This window comes from Callithrix jacchus, chromosome 3 (assembly GCF_049354715.1).
Source record: "Callithrix jacchus isolate 240 chromosome 3, calJac240_pri, whole genome shotgun sequence".
NCBI lineage: Eukaryota > Metazoa > Chordata > Mammalia > Primates > Cebidae > Callithrix > Callithrix jacchus.
This window is the reverse complement of record NC_133504.1, coordinates 78,594,889-78,620,680: the sequence shown is the minus strand read 5'-3', so window position 1 is coordinate 78,620,680 and position 25,792 is coordinate 78,594,889. Positions and strand designations below refer to the sequence as shown.

Here is a 25,792-nt window from a genome sequence, read left to right as displayed (position 1 = left end):
CAGTTACCACCTTCTGAGGCTGATTTTTGAACCGTTCGATTTGGAAAGGCCTGTCTTATATTGAACATAAATTTGCTTCCCCTTGTCCTTCATTCATTGATCTTTATTTTGCCTACTTTAGCCACAGAAAGTAAATTCAATCCTTCCACATTATAGCCTTTCTAGTATGTATTAAAATATTAATAGTTGATTGTTATCCTAAGCCTCTTTCTCCAGGTCAATATCCCCTGTTCTCTCATCTGTTCTTAATATTAAAAGGTTTAGAACACTCTTACTATTTTGGCCATTCTTCTTTGTATGAATTCTAGTTAACCAACTCCAAACTCAGACACACACTTCCATGATACGGACATAGAGACTCCCAATGAGGCCACTGGGAAGTAGTTTATTGCTATATGTGTGAGTAGAAAGCGACTGAGTTTAAATCTTATGCAAAATATCTTTAACAGCAGCTGCTGAATTAGCCAGTCTCAAAAATGATTACCTTTAAGTAAAATATCCACAGCCAGAATGTGTGCCAAAAATATGTTTTGGAACATGATTTCTGTAATCCATAACCATTAATATTGGGCTTAATTGCTTAATTTTTTGTTGTTGTCATGAACCTGATATTTGATTTTTAAATTTTTATAAACTATTAGTATTTAAATCAATAGATACCTGATGAAACGGTTATGTGCTGCATATGATAGTGAACAAGGGACCACACAATGGTGGTCCTATAAGATTATGATACCATATTTTTACTGTACTTTTTCTATGTTTAGATGTGTTTAGATGCACAAATAAGTTGGCCCTTGAAAAATGCGGGGGCTAGGGGCGCAAATCCCCAACACAGTTGAAAATGTGCATATAACTTTTGACTTCCCCAAAACTTAACCATTAATAACTTACTGTTGACTGGACCCTTACCAAGAACATGAGGGTTGATTAACACATATTAACATTTTGGACACTATATATATTATAAACATATATACCAATAACATAAGGGTTGATTAACACATTAATATTTTGGGCACTATATATATTATAAACTGTATTTTGCAAGAAAGTAAATCTAGAGAAAAGAAAATCACAAGGAAAACATATTTACTGTTCAATAAGTGGAAGTGAATAATATAAAGGTTTTCACCCCTGTCATCTTCATGTTGAGCAGGCTGAGGAGGAGGAGGAGGAAGAGGAGGGGTTCTTGCTGTTTTGGGGGAGGGCAGAGGCAGAAGAGGGGAGGAGATAGAAGGGGAAGCAGGAGAGGCAGGCACATGTGGCATAACTGTGGTTGAAAAAAATGTGCATAAGTGAACCCACATAGTTCAAACCTGCATTGCTCAAAGGTCAACAGTACTTACCATCATCCTACAATTGCCTAGGGTATTCAGTACAGTAACATGCAGTGTAGGTTTGTAGCCTACGAGCAGCAATTGGCTTTGCCATATAACGTAGGTGTGTGGTAGGCTATACCATCTAGGTTTGTTTAAGTGCACTCTATGATGTTTGCCTAAGGATGCATTTCTCAAATATATCTCCATTGTTAAGCAATGCATGACTGTATATGTAGAACTATTCAGTTTAATATATTTAATATTTATTTATTTATTTTGAGATAGGGTCTTGCTATATTGCTCAGACTGATCTTGAACTCCTGGGCTCCACTGATCCTCTTGCCTTAGTCTCCTGAAGAGCTCTTTATTTTTTAACATAATTCCTTTTATTTTCTCTTATAAAAATGAAAGTATTCCATGAAAATGGCCCTGTTTAGATACTGTTTGTAATCTGAACTCTCGGTTCATTAACATTACTGTTAATGTTCTCCAGCAGAGTGATAACCACCCAGAGTACACAGCCTGGAGTATTTTGTATGGGAAATTTGACAAACAGATGGTCCCACAGCTGTTCTATGGGGGTAGACAGCTTTCTTCCATCTCCTTCTCAATTTCCCCCATCCTTATCCCATCACTACTATCTAGAAATGTGTACTTAAACATAAGATCACTAACAATTAACTGTTAAGCCTGTGGTGCCCTTCTCTTCTCTCTTTCATGAAATACTTACACTGGTGTTAACTGTGCAAAGGACTGGTCCCCATCGGACATAGGAGAAATGGGAAGAAGTTGAGCAGTGGTTTAAGGAAAACCTGTGATAAGGTTTCTGGAGCACCTATTTCTTCATCCAGTCCACCACCAAGTCTTGTAAATCAAGTCTACTTCCAAAACACACTTCAAACTCATTCTCTTTCTCCCAATTTTACTGTCATCACTAGTTTAATCATTATCAGCAGCCACTTGGGACTCCTGCAGTGACCCCCAAGCTTGTCTCTTCTCATCCTCCAGTCTGTTTTCCAAAGAGCAACTCAAACTTTAAGATGTAAACAGGATCATGTTTGTCTTTACTGGATCTCTCCAGTTACTTTTCACTGAGCTTAGGATGAAACACAAAATTCCTCATAAGTTTTGCAAGGCCCTGCCTACGTCTCCATTCTCCCTATATTGCTCAGTGCATTTCAGATACACTCATTTCCTTTCATTTCCATTACTAGAACAAACTCTTTTCTGCCTCGGGAACTTTGCACATACCCTCTCCTCTGTTTGAAACTCTCCCCATCTCTTTGCCTGACAGACTCCTACTCGTTATTAATTCTCAGCCAGTGTTGTTTATTCTCCATTCTTCCCCAACAGCTCATGTTAGGACCCCATGTTATATTCTCCAAAAATATCCTCTAATTTTCCTTTGGAGTGCCTATGTGTGTACTGCTTAAGTGTCTGAAGTATGCCTCAGACAGTAGACCATAAACTACAGGAGAAGTGGCTTGGCTTACTGCTGGATTGCCAGGGTTTAATCAGATTGCCTGGGTTTGAATCCTTGTGCCCTCACTTGGCAGTTTGGGACCTTCAATACTTAGCCTCAGTTTCTTTATCTGTACCATAGGGAAGAAATATAACTTTTAAAAAAGAATTATTGCAAGGATCAATCACAATATCCATGTAAAATACTAGGGTGCCTGGCACATAATAGGTGTTCAATCTATTAATGGTTATTAGTACAGTTGTCCCTCCGTATCTGTAGAAGATTTGTTCCAGGACCCTGCTTGGATAACAAAATCTAAGGATGCTCAAATTCCTGGTAGAAATGGCATAGTATTTGCATATAACCTATATGTATCCTCCCACATACTTAAATCATTTTTAGTTACTTATATTACTTAATACAATGTAAATGCTATATAAACAGTTGTTATACTGTATTTTATTTTTAAAATATTTTTGGCCAGGTAAGGTGGCTCACACATGTAATCCCAGGTCTTTGGGAGGCTGAGGCAGGCCTGAGGTCAGGAGTTCAGTAATAGCCTGGCCAACATGGCGAAGCCCCATCTCTACTAAAAATACAAAAAAAAAAAAAAAAAAAAAATGAGCTGGGCATGGTGGCATGCACCTGTAGTCCCAGCTGCCTGGGAGGCTGAGACAGAAGAATCACTTGAACCTGGGAGGCGGAGGTTGGCAGTGAGCCGAGATTACCCTACTGCACTCCAGCCTGGGTGACAGAGCAAGACTCCGTCTCAATAATAAAATATATATACGTATTTATATACACACACATTATTATGAATTGTTATGTTGTTTTTTTTAGTTGTTGGGTTTTTCCCAAATATTTTTGATATTCGTTTGGTTGAATCCATGGATGCAGAAACCATAAATATGGAAGGCCAACTATTTATTATTATTGTTTTAAGATGTTTACCTATTGTAGGCAAAAGGCAGTAGGAAATAATATCGGTTTCTTGAATAATTCTAAGAAGTCTCTAAAAAGTTGTTGTTATTCAAGTTGGGGCAGTGCTATAAAAATTGTTTTCACTGATAGCTTCCCAGTGGCTTTCCCTCAGTACGTTTTAAAACTGTCAGATATTTCAGGTTAGCCAGGCTAATACATAACTTAGTCTCCATTTCAGAGGTTGTCTTAAAGTATTTGAGTTTTTGTTTGTTTGTTTGTTTTGTTTTGTTTTGAGACGGAGTTTCACTCTTGTTACCCAGGCTGGAGTGCAATGGCGCGATCTCGGCTCACCGCAACCTCCGCCTCCTGGACTCAGGCAATTCTCTTGCCTCAGCCTCCGGAGTAGCTGGGATTATAGGCACATGCCACTGTGCCCAGCTAATTTTTTGTATTATTAGTAGAGACAGGGTTTCACCATGTTGGCCAGGATGATCTCAATCTCTTGACCTCGTGATCCACCCGCCTCGGCCTCCCAAAGTGCTGGGATTACAGGCATGAGCCACCACGCCCGGCCCTTCAAAGTATTTGAGTTTTTAAACAATTCATAAAAGATATTGGAATACTTACTTTAGGATGCATTGAAAAATAATTCACCATTACTTTCAATTTTTTCCATTGAGATTGCTGAGTTGAGCATATTTCAAACACAGGGCACTCTAGCTGGGCCTCTTGACAAAGACATTCTATTTTTATAAACTTCATCTTCTGGAGATAATGATAACATTTTTATTCTCTATATTCACTGTCTTCTTAATAATATTTCCACAGGGGAGCTTTTTATACCTTCATCAGGGTACAGTAAAAATGCTGCTCTGTGTAAAAGGATTATGACGGTGTATAGATTTCCACTGTCAGACACCTTCCTTGGGGTAAATATTTATGTGAAATGAGGCACCGAATTTAAAATAGTCCCAAAGAAGCTTCATACTCTCCTTGACAACAACAACAAAGAAGTTTGTGTGTGCACAGTTGGTTTAGCCATGTCTGGCATAGGGAAATAAAGACAAAAATATACTTAAGTCCTGTAATATTTATAGCATTGCCAGTTTAACCGTCGTGCCCTATTTAGGAATATTTTTTGAGTGAGCTTTATTTTAATATCCAAGAACACAGTCTTAAGTTGCTGAGTGACGTCCAGGCTAACTGCAGAGGACAACCAAGTGCTTGCGTGCTGTTCTGTGAAGGATGAAGAGGGAACTTGCTTTGGTAGAATCTTCCTAAATTCTTGCCTACCCCAACAAAGAAGACATTGCTAACAATGAGGTAGCCACTTGGAAATGCTGTGCTAGGGTTTATAGGCTTTTGTAAGAAACATTGTCTTTATGAGTTTATAAGTGAGAAAGGCAAGAGATTCCATTTTGTAATTCTGAGTAATGCCTATCCACATATGGCTGCAACTTGTGTGTGTGGCGCTCCTATTATTAGAGAATCAGCCAGTTCACGTAGTGCTCATATTCTAGGTAACTGCAAGTGAAGCTAAAATGAATAATTACTTTAACATTTTGTATCTTTCTAAAATGTAATCTTCACTTTAAAAACTAAAAACTAAAAATAATTGCCATCGTATTATAAATCTATTAAAAGTTTATGTAGACCACCTGACTTCCCTGATGGAGTAACCTGTCATGGTTAAAGGTCTTAGAGGTTCAGTGTTCTCCAACAAACATCACTTTTCGAACTGTGTTGTATTCAACTGTGTGAATATGGTGGCCTTGGCACTAAAGGGCACTAGAGTGCCACACACAAAGCATTTTAACCTTTTCTGTCCTTTCTCTCCCTTTTGTTTTTGAGATGGAGTCTTGCTCTGTTGCCAGGTTGGAGTGCACTGGCATGATCTCGGCTCGCTGTACCTTTCACCTCCTCAGTTCAAGCGATTCTCCTGCCTCAGCCTCCCAAGTAGCTGGGACTACAGGCATGTGCCACCACGTCTGGCTAATTTTTGTATTTTTAGTAGAGACAGGGTTTCACCATGTTGGCCATGATGATCTCAATCGCTTGACATAGTGATCCATCCTCCTCAGCCTCCCAAAGTGCTGGGATTATGGGCGTGAGTCACCGCACCCGGCAGCCTTTTCTCTCTTTTAAGCTCTCAGTGTTGCTGTCAGTGTGTGTGAGCATGTGCTCTTCTAGTGCTGTCTTCCCTCCCCTCTAATATTCTATTTCTAAACACCTGTGGGTTAGAAAGCATTTTGTAATTACTTCTGAAATAACAGTCAACCATTTTCAACTGATTACTGAAAGAACTGCCTTACAACTTGTGAAAGCATACAAAGTTTTATTTTTTTCATTCATTTGACAAATATGTACTGAATACCTGCTATCTGCTTGTTATTGGACTGAGGACACGGTGGTGAGAAAACTGGTTCCTGCCATTGAGAGAGACATTCGTATGATGAGATCGGTGCTGTAACTGAGGAGGGACCCCCACCTCTACCTGGGGGTAATTAGGAAAAGCACCCCAAAAGAGGCAATGCTTGGGGCTGAGTCTTCAACAAAGACACTGAACAGGTTGGTTTTTCAGATGACGAAGGACACACTGACAGAGTGAAGCTGGAGGAAGTGGAGGAATGAGAGCATTCCAGGCAATGCTTTTTCTCCTGCCTGTCTCCTGTCATCTCCATCTCGCTCTGCTTTGAGGACTCCTCTTGTTCCTGTTGATTCATGTTGATGCTCCTCTGTGTTCTGCCCTGGACTCTCCTCTTTCAGGGTCATCACATAGCTGCCGTTACTCTTCCTTATAAGTGAGTTTAAAATCATTAGGACATAATTTGTAAATGTTCTACTGCTAGATCATCTCTCTTGCCTGCTCCAGAGCAGCACATCCAACTGATTATTGGACATAACGACTTTCATGTCTACCTCAAGTTCAACCTTCCCCCAGATTAGATGCTCTTCCTGGGTTCTTTGTTTCAATGAAAGGCAATACCAGAGATACCTAGACAGGTTTTTGAGCCAGAAACCTTGACTTTTTGCTTTCTCCTCCTCCCTTTCAATTCATTGGCTCTGCTTAGTTCCTTGTCTTGGACATCTTTCCAGTTTGTCACGTTCTGTTCATTCCCAATCACCAACTTCATTCAGGACACTGTCAATGTTTTCCTCCATTGCTTCACTAGTTCACTAATTGGTATCTGTCCAGTTCTTTCCCTACAGTGCAATCAGAAGATCTTCCTAATAAGACAGATCAAACCTAACCACCTGAATCAAATACTGGCTTCCAATTGTCTTCAAGATAAACACTCTAAATGAATCTGCCCTTCCAGTCTCCCACTGCAACTTGCCTATACCAGGCCATTTGTACATTTTTTTATCCCTGGATGAAATTTATTTCCCATATATTCACTTTACTGACTCCAATCCTTCCTTGGGGAAGCTATTCTGGCCCCTCTAACTGGGATAGGGTCCCCTTTTGTATGCTTCTTGTCTCAATGATTTTAATTTATAGAGGTGGACTGAGTGATAACATGGAGAGGCAGAGGCTCCAGTCATTAGGCTTTTTATGTCTTACATTTCCCTCTATGAAGATGACATGGGGAAACACCGGTGCACTTCAGAAAGCAAAAAAGAACAAGGAGAAGGCAGAGGCCACTGCCTTTATTGTATTTTCCATGGGAAAGGCAAGGCAATGCAGGCAAAACAGTTTGGGGTTGGTCAGTTTGAATAACTCTGGCAGGCTTTGGAACATAGGAGCTGGTTGGCTGGATTTCGAGTACTGTGTTGATTTAGGGCAGGAAATACTGGCTTGGTGTGTGAGAGATAAAGGAAGTGGTTACGGAGATGGACTCACAAATGCTTGGTTTACATAGGAGAGGAATACTGGCAGGCAATTATTTATCATATTAGGAATGAAGTAGCTCTGGGAGGGACAGTCTTTCCCAACCCCCAGACCTTTTTATTCAATTAAAATATCATAAAATACAGAAAATAAAGAAAACATGATTAATAAATGCACTACCCTGCCACCAACTGGGGCAAGGTACTATCTCACTATATTGTAACACATGTCTCAAACTTGCTACGTTGTTTCTTGAGAGCAGGCACCTGTCTATCTTGTTCACCAGCGTAACCTCACTGCCCAGCATGGGGTCTCTGGCAATTGGTATATGCTCAGTAAATACTGATGGAATGAAAGAATGAATGGACAAACTTTCTATCTTGTATATATAGTTCGTGTTCCACCTGGAAAGCAAGCACAATGTTTTTTCCTGAATTTAGATTTTGCTATATTAATTAATTAATGAAAACCTATTTCATTTACTTTAAATATGAGGGGTTTCTTTTTTCTTTCAAAGTTTAATCTGACTCAGCAGCATAATGTATTAGTTAAAACCCTATAAAAAGAATGACTCATCTCTAAGTCTCTGTGTCAGCCAATGGTTCTTTCCTAGGGATGGTGTTGCCGCAAGGGACATTTGGCAACGTCAAGAGACATTTTGGTTGTCACAACTGGCATCTAGTGGACAGAGGCCAGAGATGCTGCTAAACTTCCTCCACTACACAGGACAGCTCCCCTAACAACAAAGAATTATCTAATCTAAAATGTCAATTGGATGGGTGCAGAGGCTCACACCTGTAATCTCAACACTTTGGGAGGCTGAGGTGGGTGGATCACCTGAGGTCAGGAGTTGGAGACCAGCCTGGCCAACATAGCAAAACCCTGTCTATACTAAAAATACAAAAATTAGCTGTGCATGGTGGCATGCGCTGTAATCTCAGCTGCATGGGAGGCTGAGGTAGGAGAATCGCTTGAATCTGGGAGTCAGAGTTTGCAGTAAACCAAGTTTGTGCCACTCCATTCCAGCCTGGGTGACAGAGACTCCATCTCAAAGAAAAAAAAAAAAAGTCAATAGTGCTGAGGTTAAAAAAAAACCCTTTATTAAAGGATGGTGTTTGATGAGTTTACCTAAAAAGACCTCACACAACCATGTCTCCAGACTCCTCCATGAAGCGAGTACAAGGTAACTTGCCCATAATCTTAGAAGTGAAGACAGCAGCCCTAAGGGGAAAAGTAATTCTCAGAGGAGGACATACAGCAAGCTACAAGAGAGGGTCTCAGTATCTGAGCAAATAACTAAGTGGATTGAGACATATAATGGCAATGCTGAAGTCAGGGTTTGGCATTAGAACCAAAATCATAGGCTTTTTAGCTGACAGTTAAGAGGTATGATTAATTTAATGTAAGTGATGTGGGGGAAGGGAACAATTTATAGAATTTATAACTTCAAAGTTGCTCTCTTTAAAATTTGAGTTGTTTTCTCAAAAACAACTGCCGTTGATCAAAGAGATGCTGTCACATCTTTTTGGAACTGTCTTTACGTGTCATGTTCTTTTGAATATCATCAGTGGTGGTAAACATTGCCCTCTGAGGCAGGAGTTTGGTTTTAGGAGAAAATTAAATTATTTGAACCTATATAAGGAAAATAAGGAAAGTCATCCATGCTTCCAATGCCATTTTCATAAAAATTGAGGATAGGCTATAAGTTGAGTAAATCTGACTCTAAAGGCAATTCTAAGAGGAGTGTTAGAACTTTCTTATGCTGGGCCAGGTGTGGTGACTCATGCCTGAAATCCCAGCACTTTGGGAGGCCAAGGTGGGAGGATCACAAGGTCAGGAGTTCAAAACCAGCCTGGCCAACATGGTGAAACCCTGTCTTTACTAAAAATACAAAAATGAGCTGGGCATGGTGGCGGGCACCTGTAATGTAATCCCAGCTGCTTGGGAGGCTGAGGCAGGAGAATCATATGAACCTAGGAGGTGGAGGTTGCACTGATCTGAGATCCTACCATTGCCCTCCAGCCTGGGCAACAGGGTGAGTTCTATCTCGAAAAAAAAACAAAAAACAAAAAACTTGTCTTATGCCAAATCAACATCATTGTGCTGTGTACTTCTCAATGTGACTGTTTTCAGGAGAAACACTCATATTGAGGTGTGATTGTTAGCAAAACATTACTTGACAGTCATGTTTCTTTCAGTGCTACACACGTCTGTGTTTGTGTACAACCAAATTTCTGTTAAAATACTTGGTAAAGATATTATTGTGCTTTTTATATGTTAAAGTATAATTTCTAAGCTGTGATACTACCCTTCAAAAACCTGGGAATTCCCAGATTAGACAAGAATTTTATCCTTCAGGTCTTTTCTTTGATGTCAGCTTGACTTTGGCCACACAGGCTTAACCTAAGATGGCTTTGCAATGTCACATCAAGTGCACATTAAGTGTACTTGAGACAGATTAGTGTTATAAAGGAGAGTTAATACAATAATGCTACCAGTCTACTCCCAGTAGACTACCAGTTCATTGCAGCTTGCCTGGAACTGTCCTGGTGCTAAAACTGAAAGTCATACTTCTTGGGAAACCCTTTAGTCCTGGACAAATCAAGTTACCGCACCCCCAGTTTCTTGGCTAACTCCTTAATTATTTTTGGAATATCTACAGTGAAAACAAAGCAATGGACATATCCATAGTGGGAGTAGCAGAACAAGTTGAGTCAAACAACAACCAATATCAGCCAAAATGAAGTTAAGCCACTCACTGACTGTTACACTGATTCAAACTAGAGTTATGTTATGGCGATGGTTCAGGCCGTGTTTCACCAACTAATAATAACAACAAAAAAGTAATAATAACATAACTTTTAAAAATTTAATTCATCATGCTTAGAATGTTTGTTTCAGTTCTCTTAGGAGAAATATTTTGACAATTAATGTCTTTGTACAAGGAAATAATTGCCTTATGTAGTTTTTCAATGGCTTTGTATGATGTATCCAACAATTTTATACAATGCCTGAAAAATACCCATTGGTGGAGTTTAGCTGAAAGTTAACGATTCAAATACACCTTCAATCAGGGGCTAGTGTTATACAGATAGGAGAGAGGATGGTGTAGTGTTTAAGCACTGGAGTCAGGATCTGTGTTGACATCCTATCTTACTACTGACTTGTGCATGACCTTGGACTAGTTGTTGGCCTCTCTCCTCAGCTCCTTAATAAAACTTGCAACATGCATGATTACAGCATTTATCTTCTGGCATTGCTGTTTATTAAATGGTAATGAAGTACAGTACTTAATCCTGTGCCAAGCATAAACACCCAATAAATGTGAGCCATTAATATTTGTACCTACCAAAAGTTTCTAGAACGGTATTTTCTGACATTTCAGAATCATGTTGTCTTTTTAACTTATTTCCCAACCACTAGTATTCTTTGCAGAGGATCACGTTTTTAAAAATATACAAAGAACACAAAGAATTCTGACACAAGATGTGTAACTATATCAGTCTAATTGCCAAAGATCAATACAATATTACTTTAAAAAAATGTTGGCAAAAAAAATTGTTCATGACATATGACCCTTTGCAAATGCCCCAAATCAGAATGAGTTAAGAAAAAAACACACCTAACTATATGTTAGGCAGGTGACCCTGAAACATATCTTACTTTGTGCAAGAAAGTGAGATGTATTTTTTATGTCTATTAAGATAAAAATGCTAGAAACCAAGACATGACATCCCAAGATAATTGATACGCAGGTTTCAAAAATCAAGATGATTTGCCCAGAATTGTCCTATGTATTTATTTCCTAAAGTTTCATAACACAACACGCCTACCTCAAAACTAGGGTACTACTTACATGTAGTCAAAAGAACCAACAAATTGGTCCTCAAAAGTTTTTCTCATAGCTGCCTTGATGGCAGATATTTGACTAACTAACACTTTCTTTAACACCATTAGGAAAATACCAGGAAAAAGCAAGATGATATAACTGTAGGATATTGTGAATTAAGGAATGTTGGCATCACAGGATCATCTAACCAGAGGCAGATTGAAAGAAAAGAAATAGGGAAGGAGGAGGACTTTTATCTAAGAAGTTCCTCACATAAAATAATGTAAGTAGGTCCAGATGCCAAAACCTGAAAAATATGTATCCTACTGTAATGTATATGGTTTTATTTTCTGTGTGAGACATGACTTTAAAGTTTAGGAAGAAAGATAAGGAAGGCATCAGTCAAAACCAACACTCTTGACAAAATGAGAGCTCAAGATGTGCCATTTTGTGACCTCCTGTGCTATTTTGAATACAGCTGGCTGATGATTAGGAAAGATCAGTGATTTTCTTGCTCTTTGTGTAACCCAGTTTTAGAAATCTGCCACCCAAAAAAGAAAGGAACAACTCTTGAAGGAGTCCACATTTCGGCGATCAGACCATGATCAGCCTCTGCTTTCCTCTGACAGCCCTACACATCATTCGCTCATTCTCTGCTGTATTCGAAATATAACATGGAAGCAATAACTGATGATCCCTTTTATGTCCTTTACTTTTTAGAGTTGGTCTTGATTAATATTGTTAGAAATTGTAAAGCCCTAAAAAGTTACAGTAAAGTATTTTAGTCTCCTTATGATTTCACTCTAACATTTCAAATCCAAGATAAAATAATTTAGCATGTCCTCTTTTGTAAATGTCTTATATAAAGTCCTTGAGAGAAAGCTTTGTGTTGTAAGAGTGAAATTAATAAAGGCTTCTTCCCTGTAGAAATTAGTGTCTGTAAAAGAAATACATTTAGGCTTGGACTTTTGGGGCAAACCCTTAGAGTTGACCAGTTGTTTCACTGAACTGATTAGTTGTGTTGCTTTCAGGAAGTCACAGTTGCTTTTATGTGACTTTGTGAAGTCACAGCTAAAATTTTTGAACCAAATTCTCTTCCTAATCTGTTGTATCAAAATGAATATTTCACTGGTGTTTTATGTTTTACAAGAGATTACATCGTTGCTTGGCTTTAAGTCAGTTGAGTTCATCTTAAAGCATATAGAATTTTGTGACCTTCAGAATTTCTCATGATACACTTCTCTGTCATCTCTGTACAATCTGTTTTACAGCCTGATAGGGAAATGGTTTACATCAGGAACAATGTATATTTGAGCAACACTTCATAAGCAGAGTTACGTTACCTTTTATGGGCAGTGAAACACATAATGTAGCACAGCCTTCCCCTTAAGCTCCATAGCAAATGGGACACGGCACTTTGTTTTTATGCCTGGATTCCCATACAATATTATTTCCTAAGTATGTTCATGTCAACAGCCTGAGCCTTATTTAAAGCAGAATTTCCTCTTGAAGTGCAGAGGAGGAGAATGACCTTCAGTTCCAGTCCTCTTAAGTTTGATTAAAGCCACCTGCAATAAGTTTATTGCCTTGAACTCTGCTGTTTATCCCCTGTCATCTTCAGCCCTCTTCCTCTCCCTGTTGGGACAGAATTGGTATTATATTAATAAAATCTGGCCCAGGAGAGGTAATCATCACACTTCTGCTTTAAAATCGATTCTCTTCTTAAAAGGCCATTTTGAACCATATGTAAAATTAAACCAACAATGAGAACAACTTAAGAAAATGGGGCAATTTAATTCTGGCATATGCTTTCACAGCACTGTGTGTGAGAGTGTGTGTGTCTATGTAATATGTGTATGTATACATATGACAAATTATAAGTAATATATGCCTACATATGTGCTTTTAGGGCAATGTAGCTCAAAATTGACATGATTTAAATAATAATGAGTAGACTGGATACCATTATCAGTATTGTCCAAATGACTCTCATTGCTTAATGCCACCTTAATTTGGGGGATCTGATTAATATTTGATATTTCCAGGAAAGCAGAAAGAATATTAAATGTCCATAATGATCCAAAAGGAAACTTCTTTGGTTAATTAATTCTGTAAGCAAAAGAAAAAAAAACACTTATTTTCCCTTTCTATAATTTTTGTAACTAGAGGTTTAAAATGTTTGGTGTTGCACTCTGATTTCATATTTCCAATAGTGGTTTTTAAAAGTTGAAAATTTTAAATTAGTTTATTGCACTAATAAGAACTGGGTTGTTAACATTTTGGTTCACAGGAACAGAATAAAGAACCAGTTAACCACGTATAGGATAAAAATCAGCAGTAGGACTAAAATTTCCATTTTCTTAAGGAAGAAAAGAAGCAGATGCTCCAGAATCATGTTTTTACTGCAGGGTTTCTCACACTTTGGTGCACACTAGAACTGCCGGGTAAAGGGGCTTATCAAGCTACACATCATTGCCCTCACCCTGCATCTCAGATTCATCAGGTCTGGGCGAAGTTCCAATAATTTACATTTTTTATACTATGGGCCAGCACACTTTGAGAACTACGGTTTAACCAAAACTGGCCCTCCTAGGATCAGAGTGCAAACTGAAGGCTCTGGTCAGTATGCTTAACCCCAGGTAATATCCATCTGCCAACTGCAAAATGGAAAGGGGCTCTTGCTCCTTCCAAAACCGTCGTCCTGTAATCACTATCTTTGCTCACTTTCTCTTTTTATTCCAGAAATACTTTCCGCATAACCATTTTCTGAGTCTACATGGGGAATCCGTGTAAATATACACGTTTTCATTATATGTGAAAGAATTGCTGCCTATCAATTTACGTTACTTAATGAAGGGAAATTACAAACCCAGTATTTCATTTTATTTGGTGTCTTTGTTTTATGTTGCTATAAAGGAATACCTGAGGCTGGGTAATTTATAAAGAAAAGAGGTTTATTTGGCTCATAGTTCTGCAGGTTGTACAAGAAGTGTGGCATCAGCATCTGCTTCTGGTGAGGACCTCAGGAAGATTTCAAACACGATGGAAGGTGAAGGGAATCAGGCATCAATTGCAAGAGAGAAAGAGAGAAGAAAGGGTGTCAGACTTTTTAAAATAACCAGCTCTCACATGAACCAATAGTGCACGAACTGACTCATGACTGTGGGGAGGGCACCAAGTCATTCACAAGTGATTCGTTCCCATGATCCAGACACCTCCCACTAGGCCCCTCCTCCAATTGGGGATTAAATTTTAATATGAGATTTGGAGGGGACAAATACCCCAATGATATCACTCGGTTAACTTTTCATGGGCTTAAAGCATTAACTGTGCAGTTAGAGTTGCTCCTCTGTGCTCAGTAGTGGAGGATCTTTCTTGATCTAACCCACTGGAGGATTTTAGAATAAGAAAGCCTAGGGTCTCCTTGCAGACAAATAAAAATCTCTGTGTAGGGCCTTGGAATTTAAAAGCTTTCCAGGTAGTTCTAATGTGTAGCCAACAACCACTGGCAAACCAAAGATGCTTTGTCAATGGGGGTGATATGTCCCCCCAAGAGCATGAAAGTTGACGTGGGGGTGGTGAAAAAATTGTAGCAATGATCATGGATCATGGACCTCTAAAGGGCCACAGTAGATAAACAGGGATACGGCATATCTGAAGCATTCACATTTCATGGTGGGGTAGGGGCAGGAGATTATTAGAAAAACAAATGTCTAACAAGATTCCCTAGGAAGTAATAATGAAAAAAATGTTGGAAAACAATACCCTAACCCCATTAAGTTGCTGCTATGGTTTTTGTATTCCAACTTCCCTCCAAAATGCAAATCTAGTTGAATGCTCTTGCAGGTATTGGTAGAGAAAAATAACATCTTTCAATTTTGTTTCAACCAGGTGTGGTGACTCACGCCTATAATCCCAGCACTTTGGGAAGCCCAGATGAACAGATCACTTGAGGTCAGGAGTTCCAGACCAGCCTGATCAACATGGTGAAACCCCATCTCTACTAAAAAAATACCAAAATTAGCTGGGTGTGATGGGACACGCCTATAATCCCAGCTATTCAGGAGGCTGAGGCAGGAGGGTCACCTGAACCCAGGAGGTGGAGGTTGCAATGAGCCAAGATCAAGCCACTGCACTCCAGCCTCGATTACAGAGCAAGACTCCATCTCAAAAAATAAATAAAATAAAATAAAATAAAATAAATTATATTACATGTTGATCACTGAACTAGGGGCTTCTACACATGTTATCAAGTCAATCCTCATTACCCTGTACTTTTTCTTCAGAATACAAATCACAATGTTAATTAGTTTTACTTGATTCTTGTTTTAACTCAATTTCCAAAATAATTTATAATGAGAGTTACTGTCCTTATGAAGCTTACAAAAAATTCCATTTGAAGCTGTAAGGCCACCAGGTAGCTTTAAATTACTTTCACTTTAAATAATTGTCAGATATGTTTAGCCAAGTTTGAAAAAGATGACATTCTGTTAAAAGAAATTACAATAGAAAACGACTGTTACATTCCATTCTCAATAATACTATTTTTCTAAAGAATTTTAGAAAACCATCATCTCATTAATTTGTAATAAAACAGTGTTAGCATATAACAGCTGCAAAAAGGAGAGTATATTAAAATACCAGTGGTTGTGCATAATCTTTTGCAAGGATATAGTTTTGTTTTAAAATCTATCTGGGATGTTGTTTTGTTCAATTATAGCAAGGCTAACAGATCAGGAGACAATTGCCATTGAAAAGATAGTTTGCTACTCACAGTTCCCAAGGATGGGGTCACACATGACAACCCAGAGAAACACCAGGGTCAGTCAGAAGCAGAAGCAGAGAGAGAAAGGCATGGGCAAGAGCCTGTACTGTGGTTTCTACAGGAAGAAACAGGCCAGGCAAGGTGAGTAGCTAAGCAGGTTTAGAATTTGATAATTTGAATAATTTGGCAGGTTCTGGGCTATAATAATTTTGGCAGGTTCTGGGTTATATATCACTGTCTGGTACCTGGTGCTGGTGCTAGGGTGACTAGGACAGAAGAATATTAATTCTTGGAGTGTCAGAGCCAGATAGAGGAGGTAGTGGGAGTGTGGACTCAGGATTGGTTGGTTTGCTTAAACGGGGTGCTCACAGGCAAGTGTACTATCTCTAGGAATTAGCTAAGCCTTGGAAGGTCAGTGTCTCCTTCATTAGCGAGGTCCCACATGCCAGAGCATAAGAATATAGAAAATAATATTGTTAAAACAGTGTTATATAGTTACTACAAGGTTAAGTCTCAGAAATTCAGATCCATAAACTTGACTGGTTGTGAAAAAGGAGAAAGCTATCCAAATGTCATGAAAAAATACAACTAGGCACAATGAAGTCTGGTCCATTTCTACACAATCAAGTGTAAGGTTACTAAAGCCTTCATGCCATTGTATACATACATCAAGAGAAATCACCTATCCTAAAAGGCAAAACTTGTTGGCGGGGCGTTGGGGGGAGGTGGAGGCAGGATTTTATTGACATTGTGGTCTTGGTATTTACATCTCCTGTCTTTCTCTGTGTGCATGGTCTATAGAGACACAGTGTGTAACTGATGGGAGTTTAGATACTTTCTACCACCACAGAGTGTGCTGCTAAAAATACCACAGTTCTGGAGGCTATGAAGTCCAAGATCAAGGTGCCAGCAGGTATCTGTCTGGGGAGGGCCCAGTCTCTGCTTCCAAGATGCTGCCTTGTTGCTGCATCTTCTGGAGGGGGAGAATACTGTGTCCTCATATGGGATGGAAAGGGAGAACTGGTCCCCTCCAGCCTTTTCATGGAGTCACTAATCCCACTCATGAGAGCTCTGTCCTCATGACTTAGTCACTCCCCAAAGGACCTACCTCTTAATTACAGTCACAGTGGCAATTAAGTTTAGACAGATGCATTTTGGAGGACATTCAGACCATAGCACCAGTACGTGAATAAATAGCAAGTTTGTTGGGACCCAAGGGCAAAAATGTATAGTTTCAAAAAGTATGAAGAGTTTATTATTGTTGTAGTTGTTATTTTTACTGCTCAACAAAATGAATACAGCATTGTATCCTAAAACAAAAAATCTAAATTTTATAGTAAAATAGGCCATGGCTGAAAATTTAATCCAATATTTAGTACTAGCATGTTACCTTCCTAAACATCAATTTTTTTATAATAAATTCATGTTGTAATATCACTCTTGAGACTAGAAATAAATTGAAAAACATAGGAAGCAGATGAAGATTAAAATATAAACTTCAAAACAAACTAAAGCTGAATTTGAGATGTGGCTAAGACATGTAACCACAATGAACTTTTTAATATTTCATTCCAGAATTAAAGTTCTTCCCCCAGTCTCAGGCAAAGGAGAAAGCCCACTCTTCTAAATATAGCTGAGAACACATCCCACGTAAGGGGTCTTAAAAGGAACTGACCTGAGCGAGGCTTTCTCAGTCCTTTCTCTTGGTCTCAACAATCGGGCAAGGCAATTATCCTTGATCTTGAAGAGTGAGTGAAGGGCGATGAGAGAAGTGCATAGTCCCCAACCTCCCAGCTCTGGAATAATTAGAAGGAGGGACTGGAAATCCCCTTACACTACTTTGAAGATTATTGTGAAAATCGATTACGGACTATATATGCAATAGGCATTTTCAGTGGAAAGAGATGGTTAAATTCATCAAGACTTCATTTACCACATATATATTCTTCCTTCTTCTGATATGAAACTTCTTTTTTAATTTTTTCCATATCTAAGAGTAAACTTTTTAATTTATGAGAAAAAGGGATGTTCTGTATGAATTCAAGTTACTTAAAATTATGTGTTTTGAGTTAACTCTAATTAACTTTACATACGATTCTCAAATTTCATTCTAGTAAGACTGGTAAAATTGGTAAAAATACCAGAAATAATATAATATCAAACTGTAAACATGATTATTAAATTTTACGATTTCAATTGTTATTGTTGGTATTTTAGTTGATCACACTGGATGGTAGTAGGTACTTCATCTTTCTTGATAGAACAATTTAGCACAATTGTTCAAAAATGAGGCTTTTCTATCTCAGCAATGATACTAATATATGTTATTTATTAGGAGCTTTATGCAACAGACAGTGTGCCAGTGCTTTACAAAATTGTATTTCTAATAGTATAACAACTCTGGAAGGAATTATTATGGTACCAATTTTCTAAAGGAGAAAACTGAAGGTCAGAGAGAGTAATTTTTAAAAAATTTTATGGAATCAGAGTGGTAGAGTCAGGATTCTAACCCAGAATTCTGCAAATTCTTTCCTTTAAATATGCCTTTCTGACTTCCTGTAGGAGAATTTAATATGAAAAGAAAGAAAACAAGGTTGTAGTTCCATTACTGTAACCAACAGAAGTGACCTTGGAACTTCACTTGATTGAAGTATTTAAGGGACAGGAAGACAACCCTTTCTGAAAGGCTCGATATGAGTTGAAACACATCTTCAGCTAAATTGTTTAGTAGAGTCATCTAAACTATGTTGAGAGCTTAGAGAACAATGAAGTTTTCCTGCATTGCTTCTAATTTGATGCTTTTAATGAACATACCATTGCTTTTATGGTTTCATGATACCCTGAACTTCTCCCTTCATAGTCTCCATAACAATTGTAAATTATTTGCTGAAGTTTGTGTCAGATTCTAACCCCTGAGCAGTAGTGATAACTTTATCACTGTATCCCCCACTGCCCAGTGCAGGGACTAGGATAGGTGCTTATTACATATCCGTTAACTATTTGAATGAGTTAATGACTAAAGGCATAGGATTCTCAGAGATGAGTGACAGAGGTATTATCAACTTCAGGCAAGAAAAGGAAAGAGTCTGCAGTACTCAACTTTTCTTGAACCTTTTTTTTTTTTGATAATCAAAAATTACTCAGAATTGCACACACTATGAAGCTTTCAACACTTTGTACCATATGGAAAATCTGTTATATTTTCATAATTTGCATGCATAACTGCAAAATCACAATGCTTATTTTAGATTCCTAGGAATTAATGTAGATTCCCAAGGATCACCAGTGTGAAGCTCATAAGACCATAAAATTGGGCATTGATGAGCTCCAGGAAGGATAAAGGATATTGATCTCTCTTGGTTCTCTCCAGTGAACTCCTCTCAAACAAACGACCTTCTGAGCTTGGTGAGGAGTGGATCAGAATGCAAAAAAAGTGGAGTAAAATCCATATGATGAATTTTCTCTTCCTCTACCCCAGAAGGCCATGATTCCTGCAGGTCCTTGACTATCTCCACCCTCTTGATATTTAGCACATGTCTGTGGACTGCTCTCTCCTCAAGTTTTGCACCTAACTTCTCCGTGGCACTGGCAGTTGCTTATCTCTTCTTCACATACCGGTTTCATGATACAGTACAGTTATTATATTATGAAGCTATACTTTCAGTTTTTTAAAAGATTTAAATATATGGGTTTTCATGTAATGTTTTGTAGTCTGTGTATCTTTAAAACAAAAATTCACTTAAAACACTGACAATTTGCCTACAAATGTGCCTTTAATATCTCCATTATTCAAGAGTGCTTTTTCTTTTTTTCTCTCTTCCATTGTTTCCCTAACTCCAGAAAGATTATCCATGGGAAAAGTCCTAGAGCCTGCTTCCAAACTACACACAAATGTAATACAAAGCCCCCTTTCATATAGGCTCAGCATTGCCATCTAGGGACTATGTAGGTCTCAAGTGTGAAAAGATGTTCAACCAAAAATGGGCATTTCTGTTTTAGGCAAAGTCTTGACTGAAAATAAATCTTCTGCCCATGCTGGAACCACACTAGGCATAATTGAGGCATAAAACTGAGCCACAGGGAGAAAAAATGCTTATTTGTATGCTTGAAACAGATGATATTTTTACATTCTCAAATTGGTTAGTTGATCAACTGTCCTTCTGTATACATAGATTTATCTGAAAAACCATTGTTTAATATGGTTTTATCTTTCTTCCTGTCTATATAGCTCTATACAGGGGAGTCTATGAGGGAGAAGAATAGCTAGCATTTACAAAGTTCTTTATGTTCCAACACTGTTCTAAGCACTTTACACACAATAACTCATTTAATCCTCAAAGTAAGTAGATGAGAGAGGCATAATATTATCCCCACTTTTATAAATTAGGAAATTGAGGCATAGTAAAATACATTGCCCAAGTTCAGACAGGTAGTAAGCAATGACTTGCAGCAGACAGTCTCACTCCAGATTCCACACTTTTGTTTTTTTTTTTTTGAGACAGAGTCTCACTCTGTCACCAAGGCTGGAGGGCAGTGGTGCAATGTCAGCTCACTGCAACCTCTGCCTCCTGGGTTGAAGTGATTCTCCTGCCTCAGTCTCCCAAGTAGCTGGGATTACCACCAGGCTTGGCTAACTTTTGTATTTTTAGTAGAGATGGGGTTTCGTCATGCTGGCCAGGCTGGTCTCGAACTCCTGGCCTCAAGTGATCCACTTGCCTGGGCCTCCCAAAGTGCTGGGAGTACAGGCATGAGCCACTGCACTCAGCCAGATTCAGATTCCATGCCTTTTAGCAACATAACAAACTGCTTCTAGCCTCAGAGAAAGTGAAACATAATGGGAAATCAAAATAGAAACAATAATTCAGCAATATGAAATGTCCTACAATATTATGTACTTAGATGACACATGGCCTCTGAGACAGCAATAGCTGCAGATATTGAGTATACATTTCCCCTGCCTATTTTACTGTGGACTGGGGCAATCAGGTGAAACTTCTTAGAAAGAAAAGTACTGAACTGGGCCTTCTAAAGTGGCAGAATTGGATGAGAGAAGTAGAGGATAGAAGGCATTCTCAGCAGGGAGAAAGGTTTGAGCCGAAATGTACAAAGCATTATTGTAGGGGAGAGTGGGAAGACCAGTTTGCCCAGAGCAACAGTCTCAAGTAGAGAAAAGTAGATATATTTAGAAAGGTTGCTTAAATCCAGATGTTACAATGATGTGACTTTCAGGCAAAGAATGTAGACTTCATTTCATAGACAAAGCGGAGTTATCTTAAGAAGTCAAGAAAAAGAGTGGGAAAGTGAAAAAAATGTTTGGGAGAATATTAATCTGGCATCTGAGTGCAAGAGAAATAATGGGTAGCAAAAAGGAAGCAGAGCCTTACCTGGAAATTGGTGCCTTTTTCATGATAAGGGGCTAGAATTTAATATATATGTGTTAAATAAATAAAAAGGAAGGCATCAGTCCTAAAACTATTGCTTAGAGGTTGTCTGAATTGTTATGAAAACCTAAGGGAAAACATCAAAGATTATTTTAAAAATTTTAAGCCTGGGTAACAGTAAGATGGAATCCAAATAAAAAGTAGATACAAACTGGAAATGAGAAGAGTGATTATGGTTTTGAAGATGCTGATTCAGAAGTTATCATTGTAAATAAGGACTGATTTTAAAGAGAAACTGAGGGACTGATCTAACCTTAGGTAATGTCCTGTGTGAAGAGTATAAAGGAAAGTCTGCCGAAGAAACTGGAAGGAAACTAAAACTAGAGTCTGTGGGGAACTGGAATAGCATATGCTTCATGAGTGTCAATGAAGGAAATGATTTCAAGGTCAAACTGTTGTGGTCGAAGTTCCAAAAGTTTCAGGGAGAAAAAGGAGAATGAGAACATAGAAAAAGATAACTGAATCTGCAAACTCGAATTACATAGCATATATATAAGTAGTCATAACTTTACTCATTTAACTGTAATTATTTTTATTTTATCAAAATCAGAATCATTTCCTATTGGGTAAATCAATTATTCCTTATTCTTAGCCATCCAACCAATCAGCAATGCTTATCGAGCAATCACTATATTCAGAATACAAGAGGCAGAAAGCTTGGTGGGAGTGGGGGAGGTAAGTGTAACACACAGTAAAATAAAATGGTCTCTGAACAGTAGAGCTTGGGTGACTTTCACTCTGATATCCTTTTCTTTAGGTACATGGAGAATAGAGGCAAAAAGGTGACATGGTGGCTGGGTGCGGTGGCTCATGCCCGTAATCCCAGCACTTAGGGAGCCAAGATGGGCAGATCACTTGAGATCAGGAGTTCAAGACCAGCATGGCCAACATTGTGAAGCTTAATTTCTACTAAAAATACAAAATTAGCCAGGTGTAGTGACAGGTGCCTATAATCCCAGCTACTCGAGAGGCTGAGGCAGGAGAATCACTTGAACCCAGGAGGCGGAGGTTGCAGTGAGCCAAGATTGCACCACTGCACTCCAGCCTGGTGACAGAGTGAGACTCCATCTCAGAAAAAAAAAAAAAAAAAGATGACATGCTGATAAGAAGCTATGGACTTGCATTATAAATCCCAAGGGTACACTGGCAAATCTGGTTCATATAATGGATCTTTGAAACTTGGGTCTTTGTTTGGAAAAGACATTCCCCACAAACACAGGAGGTTCCTCCCAAAGGAAGTTCTTTATGATCTTCCATCTCAGGGACCTACTGAATACTTCGATTTGCAAGAGCTTGTGAGGATTAGTTAAGAGAAGAGATAAGCTAGGTTCTGTTAACATATCCACCCATGCAACTGGGGGCTATGCTGCACATCTCACTGGTCTTTGGCCAGTATGACCAGCGTGTAAGAGTGTGTGCTTCAGAATCAGATGTGGATATAGTCTCCCTCCCCCTCAATTTACCAGAATTGTGATTTGGAAAGTCACGTAACCTCTCCAGACTTTTTTTTTTATCTGTAAAAGTGGAAGTAATAACTATAAATAAAAGATTATTGTTAAATGCTCTGTTCATGGGGCCCACTAAATACATGGTAGCTACTCTAATTATTATTTTGGAATTGAAAGAATGGTGACTGTCCTAGCTGATTATGGGGCCTTAAATAGTGTCACAAGGTCTCCATCCTGATGCCTTTTACTGTGTAATAAAATGACTTGCATCTTCAAACTTCTGCAAAGCCCTTCCATCTTCACTAATACATGTTATCCTCATAACAAACCTGTAAATCACTTGGCATGTCTGTTAGTACTCCTATCTTGCAGATGGAGAGGGAGGGCCGTAGAGAGAGGCAAGGACATGTTTCAGTCACAACATGAGTAGCTCACAGAGCCTGAACTGGAACCCATGGCTGCTCACTTCCATCAGAGCTCGATGAGAAAAGTCAAGAATATGCAGCTACTTTTCTTGCCAACCCCCACCCCCCCCTCCACTTATGTGGAGAACACAGTGCTAAGATGAGCTAATTCTCTAGATACGTAAAAGAGCTGCTTGTTGAACTTTTGACTTTTTGGCAAGTTGTGCTCATTTCTTAGCCTCGGCAATGCCTTGACACTTCTTCTGCTTTAACTTTTTATCTTTCAAGGCATTTTACTCTTAGCATTTTTGAATAGCGGGCATTGTTTTCATCCTTCTCACATCTCCAAAAATATGTGTTTTATGTTCCCATTAGTCCATCCACATACTTACTTAACATCAGAATATTGGTTTGGATACCTGCAGTGCATGTACGTTGAGGGTGGGGTGATTTAGCCCGAGGAAAGTCCAGATGGAACTTAATCTCAAATATTTTGAGACATGTAATATTACTTTAAGTCCTCTCATTTCACATATGAAACATGCTTTTCTTCCCCTTTGTACACCAAGTTAGTTAATTGAATAGTCCATGACTTAAGAAATATCATACTTCCTTGGGAGGCATAAGGACCTAGACAAGCAGCAGGTCTTGGTCTTAAGTTATTGCGTTTACCCCTGGAACCTTGTGGTGGGTAGGTGTGAAAATGGGCAATGGAGGAGAGGGAGTCAAAAGCACACAAGCCCCAAATGCATTTCCAGTGGATGGGATGATGATCCTGAGTAACTCTGCCTTACAATGTGTCCACAGTTGTTGAGCAGAGGGAAATTCTGGAAAAATCCTTTGCACCTCCTCCTATAGTCTTCAACCATCTCAGGAAACAGACTGCTTTGGTCATCATGTTCCTTCTAGGAGCAAGGTGACTTGGTTAGAAGACATTTTCCTCAGATTTCTCCCCCTAGAGATTTTGAGGGTTAAGTCCCATGGTGCCCTTCTAGCCAATAAGGAACCACTTCTGATTTTTTGGTGGGGAGGGAGGAAAGACAATTGTTTCTGCATTCTGGGTCCATAAATCCAATTTTACTTTGATTGAAACTGTGTTTCTCTAAGGTATCAATGTTTACATTGTAAGACAAATGACATTTTGACCCTACATGGTATATTTCTATTCAAAGGATTTCAGAATCTGTTTATTCGTCAATTAGTAAGGCAACATGTATTGACTGCAAAGTTATTAGCAACACTGAATCTATTATTTTTACAGAAAGATGATGAACTTATTTTTCCCAGGATTGAAGTATATTAATTGCATCAAGATATATTCCCAGTTACCATATCAGGACATCAAAGGAAAGCAGTTTCCTTAAATCATTACTCCCCACCTCTTTTACTTCACTGACCAATCACAGAGGTTTGGATCCTAAATTTAACTTTGAATGTTTGCTGCCAGTTCCAAAGAATTTGCTAAATAGATTTCGAATGTTCCCCCCTTTGTAGGCTTGAGAATGAAGAATTAAAAGAAGAGTGATGGTTACCATTATAGTAAAAACTTGGCACAAAATAAAAAAGGGCTTTTTTGTTCTCTTTTTCCAGGTGCTCACCTAAAGCAATAAATGTGTGGGTGATTAATCTTGAGTTTTTCGAGCAATCCTGAGTTAAATGGCATGAACAATGTGCTTTTTAAAAAGATCACTGTAAACATTTATTTCAATTCAAGAAACCTAGGAGATTCAAAAGAAACATGACCTAGAGGCTGTCTCTCCCTGGTCATCTGTGACCACTACATTGCCTGGCCATACTTTTCTCATTCATTCCATCTCTTTCACCTTTTTTTTTCCACTTAGCCCAGCACGAAGCTTTCTATCAACTTCTGTGAACTTTCACTTGGCCCAACACAAAGCTCTCTATGAACTTCTCTTTGCTGGCATCTCTGAGTCTCTATCCTTTTTCTTTTCTTTTTTGCGACGGAGTTTCGCTCTTGTTCTCTACTAAAAACACACACACAAAATTTTCCTTTGTCTTTTCTACCTATACTCTCTGCCTAGGTGTAGTACTTTGGTGGCCCACAAAAGGATTTATTCATGTCCTAATTCCTGGAACCTGTGAGTGTTATCTTCTCTGGGAAAGAGGCCTTTGCAGATGTAATTAATTAAGGAACTTGAGCCAGAGAGAGAGCCTAGATTATCCAGGTGGGTTCCATTCTTATAAGAGACACATAGGAAAGATATGATAGAAGAGGAGGAGGCAATGTGACCACAGAGGTGGAGCTTGGAGTGATGTGGCCACAAGTCAGGGATTGCTGACAGCCACCAGAAGTGGGAAGAAATAAGTGCATTTCCCCCTAGTCTCAGCCTTGCTGACACCTTGATTT

At 38.7% G+C, this 25,792-nt stretch overlaps 1 protein-coding gene and 1 long non-coding RNA gene across 4 annotated transcripts in view; one reads left to right on the top strand and one right to left on the bottom strand.

The window, feature by feature from the left end:
* SYNPO2 (synaptopodin 2) overlaps window positions 1–25,792 on the top strand; it is a 172,065-nt gene that overhangs the window by 45,509 nt on the left and 100,764 nt on the right. The window lies entirely within an intron of this gene.
* Window positions 14,302–16,222, bottom strand: LOC103791888 (uncharacterized). Its single transcript, XR_008480107.2, has 2 exons — window positions 16,141–16,222; window positions 14,302–14,387 (listed from the first exon to the last, which is right to left on the bottom strand). It is a non-coding gene; the product is annotated as an uncharacterized LOC103791888 (long non-coding RNA).